This window comes from Alligator mississippiensis, chromosome 1 (genome assembly GCF_030867095.1).
Source record: "Alligator mississippiensis isolate rAllMis1 chromosome 1, rAllMis1, whole genome shotgun sequence".
NCBI classification, from domain to species: domain Eukaryota; kingdom Metazoa; phylum Chordata; order Crocodylia; family Alligatoridae; genus Alligator; species Alligator mississippiensis.
Genome location: NC_081824.1, coordinates 475,912,425 through 475,923,312, shown reverse-complemented (window position 1 = coordinate 475,923,312; position 10,888 = coordinate 475,912,425). Strand labels below are relative to the sequence as shown.

Here is a 10,888-nt window from a genome sequence, read left to right as displayed (position 1 = left end):
GTGTGTTTCTATCCTCTTTCTCTCTCAGCGTCGCGAAACCCCCCCCTCCCTCCCCCTCCCCACTCCCCTCTCCCCTTACCCCCGGGCTTAGTTGGCTAACTTTGTATCGCATGTAACCTAGGTGCGTTCCCAACCTCACCCCCATCCTTCTATTGTTAGTCCCTCGCCCGGGCGTTCTGTATTTCCCTATCGGCTTTGTCATCTTTTTTGGATTTACCATCCTTACCATTTACTGATAAAAGTCAATCTGTTCTTATCAGTTTAATATCTGATATGTCCTCGATGTGAGGACTTTATATTAAATGGATTTTTGGAACTGGGAGATGGACTCGGAGCTTGCTCCATCCACTCCACGCATCGGCCTGGTATTGCAGTGCCTCCAGGAGCGGTGCACCTCCCCTCGGGGAGAACTTGCTGCTGTCAAAAAGTAGATCTCGTCGCTTCGTCAGAGACATCTGGGGGGGGCTGGTGCCGGGCAGGGGCCCCCGGCAGTCTGGCAGGCAGGCTACTACTTGTCCGAGAAGGACGGGGTGGCTGGCCTGCCCGGAGGAAAGCGGTCCCTCTGCCTGCACCTGGATGAAGAGCGCGGTCAGCAGCGTGCAGCTGAGGGGGGGGGGTGTCAGGGGCAGCCTGCTTGGTGACCCCCTGCGAACAGCTCTGTTACAACGGAAATCCTCTGTCACAGCAGAAATCGGGGGCTTTAGGATGCTGGAAAGCTGTGGATGTTGTCGTCACTGTTATGAAGCAAAACGAACCAAACTGAACACAGGCGGTACGGTACGGTACGGTACGGTACGTCTCAGAGGTCAGATGCGAGCCACAACTGAAAGCTGGAAGGCCTGGGAAGAGCCAGAGGCCGCCACAACACCAAGGCGAGGCTTCTGGAGCACGATGCGCTACACACCAACTACGTGGTGAGCGCATGCATCGTTTTGTCGTCGCGTGGCCTTGGAGCAGGGGGAGATGGACGGTGCGGTGGGAGGAGCGCCCCCCGTGGGCAGGGGAGACGCACAAGCCCCGTCTCCCGGCCCAAGGCTCCTAGTCAAGACTGCCCCCTACAACAGCTTGCCTGGCGCCTCGTGGCTGGTGGCCATACGCAAAAGCATTGTTCTCGTGGTTGGGTGTGAACTAGCTGTGAACAACTGAGAGGCTCCACACCTTTGCAAGGAAGCCTCAGCCCCACGATGGCAGCGTCTCACATCAACCCTCTCCAGTCCAGCGGGGCCCTGCTCCCAGCGACAGCGCTCTTAGCGGCACACAGGCACGCTGGGAGTCCTTCCCCAGGGGCAGGGTTCAAAGGGGCAGCTGCTATTAAGCTCTAATCCTGAGGAGGAAGGGAAGGCGCGTCACTCGTCTATGCGAATGTGCTTAAACGCTGCGTGTAAACGCGTTTCAACGCTATTAAATCGCTGAGTGTGAACGCACCTAATTGCATTTGAACACGCCTCATCATTGAGCGTGAACACGCTTTAACTGCTGCCTGTGAACGAGCTGAGGATTGAACCAGAGCAAAACCTTTCCAGTTTGGCGTGTGGGGCCTCTCCTCTGCTTCATCTCGGTTGCTCTCAGCGAGCTCACGCCTAACAACAGTTAGACCGCTCGCTACTGCGCGTGAACAGGCTTCGCTGTTTGTGTGCACACATTTCGTTGCGTGTCCACGTGCTTCGCTGTTGTGTGTGAACGTACTTCATCACGCAGGGTGAACGAGCTTCGTCACCGAGCGTGAACACGCTTCAACGCTGCGCAGGAACAACTCGAATGCAGCGACACCTTTCCAGTTTGGGGCGCGGAGCCTGTGCTTTGCCTCGTTTGAATCGTTCCAGCGTGCTCGCACCCGACCGTCAGACGAGAGCCCCGCTCCCTCGGCTGTCACAAGCAGCCTCTGGCCCCAGGGAAAACTCCCTCTGGCAACGCCACCCACCCCCCGTGGGGCCCACAGCACTGGCATCTGCCTTGCTCATGTTCCCGTCCCCTCACCGCCTCCCTGCCTCTCTCGCCTCCGCGCTGGCTGTTGGAGCACAGGAAGCGGAGACGAGACGCTCTCGGCAGGAAGGTGGAGAAACGCCCCAGCGTGACGACGACATCCTGACTTGAACCCTGCCCCGGCACTGCTCTCCTCCGAACCGTAGCGCGTGGCTTCTGCCCGGCCCTGCTCCGTCCAGGGAGACGCGGGATGGACGCGGGAGGCTGTCCCCGCACAGGAAAACTGCCCGTCTTGGAAGGCGCTGCCAACCAAGGCCTTGTTAAATCCCCAGCGGGAACGGACCGACTGTCAGGAGCTCTCCGTGGGATAAGAGGCTGTCAGCATGCCCGCTGCAAGCACCGCGGCACTGCTAGCGCCATAAGCCATGCCCAGCACGGTCGGTCGGTGATAACACCAGTCCGGAAACTGCCTCCTGGGAGCCTTGAAGACGTGTGGAGCTTGTCAGTTCGGGGGCTGCTGCTAACCAATGCAACAGCCGCAGCAGCAATGCAATGGCACAACTAGCATTGGTTGTGGGGCTGGCAATACTAAATACCGTGTAACGTCAACGGGAACTCTTTGTCACACGCTCCGAGAAGTCGCACGTTACGGCGTCCTAAGTAGCAGTGCTGACCCGCCCTGTGGTTTTTCGACAGAAAAACATGCGATCTCCCAAAAGTCTAGACCCACTTCACACGTATCGGGGGAGGGAAAAGCCATGAGAAGCTTATCATATAATAGAAAAAATCAGCTCTAAGGACATGTGCTGTAAGAGGTACTTTTCAAATGTAAATCGTGGAACTCACCAGGCTGCGTAGATGAAAACAGGATACTTTCCCCGCAGTCATCTTAACGGGTACGCTTGTTTTACCGTCAGGATCAACCTAGGAGATGTTTCGAAGAAGGAGTAAGAAAAGGAAAACTCAACGAGAACTAAAATGAATATAGGGACAGCACATAAGGAGAGTAAACCACAGAAAGCCAACCAGTTACGGGCATCCGACTGGCGGCCTGTGGGCTGCGTGCAGCTCCCAAACTCCCAGTCCCGAGTCTGCTTGCCCCATCGCTTCGCTGCTGCTGCTGCCACCAAAATCCCCTTCCCTAGCCCAGCATCTGCTTCCTGCGTGCCCACTTCCCCCCGCCACCCCTTGTGCACTAGGGCCAAGGCAGGGCGGCACAGTCCTGGTGCAAGGGAGTCTGTGGCTGGGGAGGTCCTGCAGACCCCTTTCAGCTCGTGCAGGAGGCGGCTCTGGTGGGCATGCAGCCCCTACAGCATGCGGATAGGGGGGCTGCAGCCCCAGCCACTCAGAAACTGGACGGCTCTGTTGTCAAACAAGACGTTTCAGGAAGCAGCGGTTCTAAACAGAGAGCAGTTACTGGAAAACAAAGGGTAGGGAAGGGAGGAAAAAGAAAGGGGTATGAAGCGAGCTCGCTTACAAAAGCTTACGCACCTCTGATTGACTTAGTCTACGAGGTGAAAGCCTACCCTGCCGTGTAGCACGAGTCTTTCGATGTAGAAACAAGGTAACAGGAGCATCTACAAAGCCCCAGCTGAAAAGGAGCTATAAGAGGGGGTGGCAATCTCCAGCCCACAGGCTTAATCTGGCCCACAAAGAGGTCTGATCTGGTACGTGGGACCCGTCTCACAGGGTTGAGCGGCACTGCCCCTCCGCTCCGCAGCAGCGCGCTCCGCGACCGACCCTGCTGCTCTACCGCAGCGGTTCTCAGTTCGCGGGTTGTGTCCCAAAAGGGGGTCACAAGTGCCTATGAAAGGGTCACGAACAAACTTTAAAACTGGATCAACAAACTTTAAGGGTGGATTGTCTTTTAATGGAGGAAAACGTGGGCAAAGGTGGCTTTTCCCTTGCAGGCTGGCAGAGGTCCAGGGATGCTGGGGGACTATGTGTTAATATGAATCTGGAGAGGGTCTGGGTCAGAAGTACAATAAACCAGTTTAATCTAAATCAGTTCAGTCTAATACTACATCCATCCAGGCTTATCTTAAACCTGTTTCGGCAATCTTGAAAGTGGCTTATGTGCCCCATCCTTCTGTTGTGTTCCAGATCTGAACCTGTTTCCAATCTCTTAGACCAGCTTGTGTGTAATTTCTGTCCCAAGCCTAACAGAGGAGTCAAGAATTTAACAGCTAACGACACTACTTGCTTGAAGAACATACCAAATGCATCCAGCAAATGTACTTGTGCAAAGCATTTGCACGTAACAATATACGTTTATATTTCATGCCTTTGAATGGATACGTTCCTTAGGGAACACGTGCGCATTTGATTTTTCAGCAATGAAGTTCTTCAAAACTAAGATGGGAGCCAGGTTGTTCCCTCCAGTCTGTGCAAAGTGGAGGATGAATGCCCCGATCTCTCTGCCAGGGGCCACAGAAGGGTAAATCTAGTATTAAGTAACATCAGCATCAACCACTCTTCAGCCAACTGACTAGCAAGCAAGGAAGCTGCTCAGACGTAACCCACTTGTTTCTCCAAATCAGTTCAATTTGTTGCCGTTTACCTGCGGGGAACAGGCTAGAGAGTCATCCTTCCTCCATGCATGAACTGCCCAGGAGCTCATCCACTGGGAAAAGACAGGGAGACACACACTACTCCTGCCATGCCTCAAGGGGAATTCCCTTTGGCTAAAAACAGACCCAGGACTCTTCCTCCCCCTCTTGGCTCCCTCAAGAGTCTTTCACTTGGGGATCCTACAGGTAAAGTACCCCACTCCCTACCATAAGTACCTGTGACCTGAGATAACAGGACTCCTGGGACAACTGTGACTAATCCATGCTAATTTTCATTCAAGCCTCATGTTTAAATGACTTCTCCCTCCCTCCCCTTTTGATAGGAGTTAAAGACCAGTGATAAAGCCCTTGTTTGCTTTCTGCCTTAGGTACTTACTAGTGCTCCTCTCTCACTGCACCTTTGCGGAGCCTGGAGCGTTAGCTAACAGAAGAGGTTCTGCAGACTAAACAAAGTGTAGGATTTTGCATGCAGCATGTGTGCACACGCACACACATGCACGCACACACGCACACGCAAGGTTGCAAGGTTTTCCAGCATAGCTCCAGCAGAAGGACACTGTCAAAAAGTGGGATGCAAGGAAGGGGGAGGAAATGCAGAGAATTACGCGGTCTGTGGATTCCACAAGCTCAAAATGCATGATATTACTTCACTATAATTGAGCCGGTATTGTTCCAAGGACTAACTTAGGGAAAACAGGTGCAAAGGAACGGGACCGATTCCTAAAGTGAACTGAAATTATTTCCTCCTCCGTAAGTTAACAAAACTAAAAGGAAAGAAGAAATCCCTTTCAACTGCAGTTTTGACTGTAGCATAACAAACCTTACAGGTGGCCGTGATGTTTTAGCCTAGAGAGAGTGAGGACTATTTTTACAAAGAATGATGTTATGTCTGAAATATAACTGCTTCATCATTGCTGCAGGTATAGATTGCTCCTTGTCATGCCCCTCTATAGCACTGCTATATGTCAAAATGGTGAAATATGCCCCCCAAATGTAATGAGAATATTTACATACTGTATTAGCAGGGGTGCTATACCTCAGCTTTGCATAATGTTTCAGAAAGTTTTAACCTCTACAAACTAAAAGAAACAGACATAAGGACAGTTCTTAAAAAGCCACTCCTGTGCCCCTGGCTCTGGCACAAACTCTTCTAGTTTCTATGCAATGCTCTGTGCAAGCACGTGGACTGTAACGTTTACAGCATTACATACTCTACCCAGGGTCGCAGATGTTTGTGTATGACACAGTACAGTCCTCAATCTGCATATCCCGCACAGACAGAACGAAGTAAACAGCCCATTTTTCAAAAGTACATAAAATATGGTATTGAGAGTTCTTTGCTTTAATGTCAAAAGCTACTTAAAGAGGAAAATTGCTCTTTACCAGACAAGCTTTCTTTTTGCAGAGATCACATCCACTACTCCTTCCTTGGAAGAAATCTGGGCAGGGTGGCACACTGGAGACTAACTGGTTCAATGATGCAGCAGCTTTCCTTCTTGGGATGCAACGAAGGCACTTACAGAAAGCAAGGGCTCTAAATAAAAGAGAATTTAAAGATAAACGTTAGACTGAGGTACATTGAAAGGCTCAGTAGAGAGAAACAAGGTGAACAGGGGCAGCAAACAGGGCAAAGGAGACGAGGGAAGAGGAGCCAGGCACCTGACCCGAACCCCTGGAAGGAAAGTGAGCTGGGGCTGCGTGTATGTCTGGGCACGTGCTCTAAGGAGCTGGGAGTGCTGCAAGCTGGGGGACTGCTACCTCTGTCTGACAAAAGTCTTAGCAAGGGCCAGGAGGGGAGAAAAGGAGACTCTGCGTGACCAGGGGCAGCAAACGGGGCAGTTTGCAAACAGTTCATAAGTCAGTTTGCAGGTTTCAATGTGACGGTGACGGGTGTGCACACTGCACAGTACAGTCTTTGTAACAAGACTAAGAGCGGTGTAACTGTAAAAGTGTGGTTTGGACTGTCAAGCAAACCACAGCAGTCACAAGGCAGGCTGTCAGAGCAGTGCCTCCCAAACTTTTCCTCAGCACGATCCATTTATGGCCCCATTCCTCAGCATGACCCCTCGCTCCCCACCCATAGCCCCCCACCCCTGCCACCCCAGCCTGCTGATGTTTCAAGCCCATTTGGGGTTGTGACCTACAGTTTGGGAACCACTGTGTTAGAGGTACAGTTATATAGACATGTAGCTATTTATATATAGAAATAATATGTTTTTTTAAAGTTAGTTCACAGGTCAGTTTGCCCCCCGTTCTTTAAAGGGGAGCCTTTAATGTAAGACCTTTCTTTAATTGAGAGTACCTAATCTACATCTATTTAGTGTAAGTCGGTAAAACACAGCAATTAGACCAGTTCTTGTGCTCCTTGCTTAACTGGAGTCCAGAGTGAGAGGGAAGTTGGAGGCGGCGTTTGCTAGGTAATTTATCTGGAAGCTCTCCCTCACCTTCCTTCACCGTAAACTTGGAGAGAGGAAGCGGGTTAGCAGGGGAAAGGGAAGCTTTTGGGACCAAGGAGCAGCACAGAGGCCAGTTTACAAGGGAGTTTGCTAGGAAAGGTCTGCTTGGAAAGAGGGGCGAGCAGAGAGAGGGAGCGGATTAAGAAACCCAGCGACACGCCTGGAAGACATCAAAATCCCCGAGCCACTGCCACTGCCAGCTCTCTCTGGGCTCCTACCTGTGAGGTGTCCACCCAGGCAGGAGCGCTCACCATCTACCCCACGGGGTTTGCCGCTGGCAGGTTCCTTTCAGTGACAGCGAGATGGGGGAGCCTGTGATGTGAGCCGCGCGTTCAGGTGGTGCCCCTCGGGAAGCAGGCGAGAGAGCTACAGGAGGAGGTGGCGAGGCTCCAAAGCATCCTCCACCATGACAACTTCATCAATTTGATGCTTGAGGATACTTCTACTGTGGTGACAAGACTGCCAAGGGCGGCACTAGAGAAGGAAGAGGACTTGAACGCCAAGGAAGGCAGAAGCTGAAAGCTTGTGACCTCTTGCAGCAAGGAGAAATATTCACGCCCACCTGCAGCGGTTTGCCTGGAGAAGAGACGTGAAGCCCCAGCAGCAGAGGAGGAGCATGTTCCGTCGGTGGCAGAGGCCAGGCCAAGCCTTTCCAAGAGAGGGAGGGTCGAGACCACTGCCACCAAGAGGAAGTGAAGGGTGGGGGTGGCTGGAGACTCCCTCCTCTAGGGGAAGAGGCGTCCGTCTGCCAGCCTGACCTGTTGTCTCAGGAGCTCTGCTGCTTCCCTGGAGCCTGGACCTGAGAGGTCACGGAGCAGTTACCCACACTCATCCAGGCTCTGGCTACCTCCATGCTGCTCATCCATGTCGGCACCCGTGATACTGCCAGGGGCGACCCTGAGCAGATCAAAAGTGACTACAGGGCTCTGGGTGCCAGGGTGAAGAGGAAGGGGACTCGGGTGGTGTTCTCCTCAATACTGCTGGTCAAAGGGAAGGGCCTGATCGGAAGCAGACGCATCTTGCAGATCAATGCATGGCGACACAGACAGTGACACCAGCAGGCTTTGGCTTCTTCAACCAAGGGAAGTTGTTCCAAGAAGGATTGCTAGGGAGACACAGGACGAAGAGAGGGAACGACTTATTTCCAGACGGGCTCACTAACCTAGTGAGGAAGGCTTTAAAATTTAAACTCTGTGCGCTGGAGGATGGAGACCAAAGCCCTGAGGTAAGTGGGGAAGCAGGTGACCTGGAGGAAGTGCAGGAAAATGAGGGAAAAGGAAAGCCTCTCATTCTTCCTGAGAAAGCAGAGCAATCAGCTAGGTCCTCAGGTGTCTGTACACACATGCATGAAGCTTGGGAAATAAGCAATAAGACTTGGAAGTCCTTGCAGTCACAGAACCATGACATGACTGGAATAACAGACTTGGTGGGACAGCGCGCATGGCTGGAGCACTGCAATGGGTGGATATAAACTGTTCAGGAAGGACAAGCAGCGGAGGAGAGACGGAGGAATTGCACATGCACAAGTATCTGTACAACGGCTCAAAGCTCCGGTCTGAAACTGGAGCTAGGTCTGTAGGAAGTCTCTGGGTTCGGGTCAGAGGGAAGAGCAACACGAGTGATGTCATGGTGGGTGTCTGCTACAGACCACCAGACCAGGAGGAAGTGGTGGATGAGGCTTTCTTCAAACAGCGAGCGGATTTACCAATCACGGGCCACGGTTCTCACGGGGGATTTCAATCCCCGACATCTGCTGGGAAGGCAATACAGCAGCGCACAGGCACACCAGGAAAGTGCTGGAGAGTGCTGGGGACAACCTCCTGGTGCAAGCGGTGCAGAGGCCAAGTAGGGGCCATGCTCTTCCTGACCTCCTGCTGACAAACTGAGAAGAATTGGTGGGGAATCAATCAGTGAATGGCACCGTGGGCAGCACCAACCACGAGATGACTGAGTTCAGGATCAGGAGGCAGACAGGCAGCAGGGTACGAGCCCCGCCCTTCAGAAAAGCAGACTTCCCTTCACTCAGGAAGTGCTGATGGGCGGGCTCCCCTGGGAGGCCAATCGGAAAGTAAAAGGAGTCCAGGAGAGCTGGCAGTATTTTAAAGAAACCTGACGGAGGGCACAGGAATAAACCGTCTCAATGCGCAGAAAGACTAGCAAGAATGGCAGATGACCAGGTCGGCTTAGCAGGGAACTCTCAGCACGCTAAAACACAAAAAGGCAGCGTGCAAGAAGTAGAAAGTTGGACCAACGACTAGGAAGGAGCATAACAGTACTGCTTGGCATGCAGGGACGAAATCAGGAGGGCCAAAGCACACCTGGAGTTGCACCTCATGAGGGGCTCGGACTAGACGACCTCCTGAGGTCCCTTCCAACCCTCATTTTCTCTGATTCTGTGACCTCTTCCACTGCAGTTTCATCCACCGGTTTTGTTCAAATGAAAGAAAAGACTAGAGACAAATTGTTTCCCGTTACAAAAGCTGCACTGGCTTGTCCCCCTTTTTTTATCTGTTTACTTCTTCAAACAGTTGAAGATAGCACTCGTCTATGGATTATGGGTTTATAATCGCCACGACCACCATTCAGCCCTGTTTTAAAAGTAAGGTATAGTTTACAACCCTCTGTTATAATAGGTGATTTTAATGAGACTGTATTTTTCTTAGGAGAGAGGCAAGAGTTTCTTAGGGTGATATTTTTTACTGGATCCACTGTGTAGTTAAGATCAAGTTAGAAAAGCTTTTAAATGCAAGACAAGCTCAGTCATTTCATTCTTTACAGCTCCTGAATGAATGCTACGTGGTACTAGTGATTTAATGGTCTTTAATATACGACTTTATTCTAGCACTTGATCTCCTGGCACCAAAATCTCCAAACAAGCCTGCCCTGGGGACGCGTGCAGGAGTGGGAGCCACCCCTTCCCTCCCTGCCACCCTCGGATGAGTTGCGGCTCCGTCTCACGTCCTGCCCCACTTCAGCTGGGCAGTGCCTGCCCCTGCCCCAGCCCCACTCCCTCTCTCACTGCGGGGGACCTCAATCTGCGCCCCCATGCCTCTTTCCTTCCCAACACCCCTTCACCCCCACAGACTTACCAGCCAAATGCCGTTCTCCAAGCTGCCAGGCTGCATCTTGGCAATTGGATCAGTATCATCCAATATGGATGGTCTACAATCAGCCATCGGTATCGGCCCAAAACATCTTTATCGGTGCATCTTACTGCTAGTACATCATCAAGAATACATGTACAGTTTTGAAAATATCAATCGTGACAGAGCACAATTTCAAAACTCTATAATTAACAAAGGTTGATAAAATAGTCTTGCACGTTAACACCAAAACCTTGGTGAAGCTATTCATTAAGAGCACAGCACAACAGGGATTTAGGAGGTTACACTCAAACCTAATGTACGCTTGGTATCACCAAAAGGACAACTTAATCCCATCCACTTTTAAACTGGTCAACTGACATATCTGGAGGGGGAAAAAGTTAAAATACAAGATTATTTTTTGTTCTTATTTGAAAATGAGCAGTCTCTCAGCTAATACATTTTGATTTTTTTGAACTGTTACTTGAAAGCAAAAGTACTAATTAATAGCTGATTATGAAAAATCTTTATGAGGAAAATTTGGAGAAAGAGCAGCACAAGAACTACAACTTTGACAAATAGGATGTTAACATGCAAGCCAAGCATCTGTTTAATTCGCATTTTTACTTGAAAGGTTATAAGAAAAGTTCCTACACATCAAAGAGCTACTCAGCACAGCTCACAAAGACATTCTCAAGGACCCAGAGGGACGGCCCTCCATCTTCAGCTCCCTCTGTGCAAAAATGAAGTTTCTTTCCTACCTATGGGGACGTTTTACCATCTTGTAACATCTACACTTTTCCCAGAGCCTTACGAAGGGACTTTGATCCCGAAAGCCTGCAGAAAAGGACAGTTT

At 51.1% G+C, this 10,888-nt stretch overlaps 1 non-coding gene across 1 annotated transcript; it reads left to right on the top strand.

The window, feature by feature from the left end:
• The first annotated feature begins 213 nt into the window (after positions 1-213).
• LOC132247817 (U2 spliceosomal RNA) lies at positions 214-399 on the top strand. Its single transcript, XR_009459256.1, has one exon. It is a non-coding gene; the product is annotated as a U2 spliceosomal RNA (small nuclear RNA).
• The last annotated feature ends 10,489 nt before the right edge of the window (positions 400-10,888 follow it).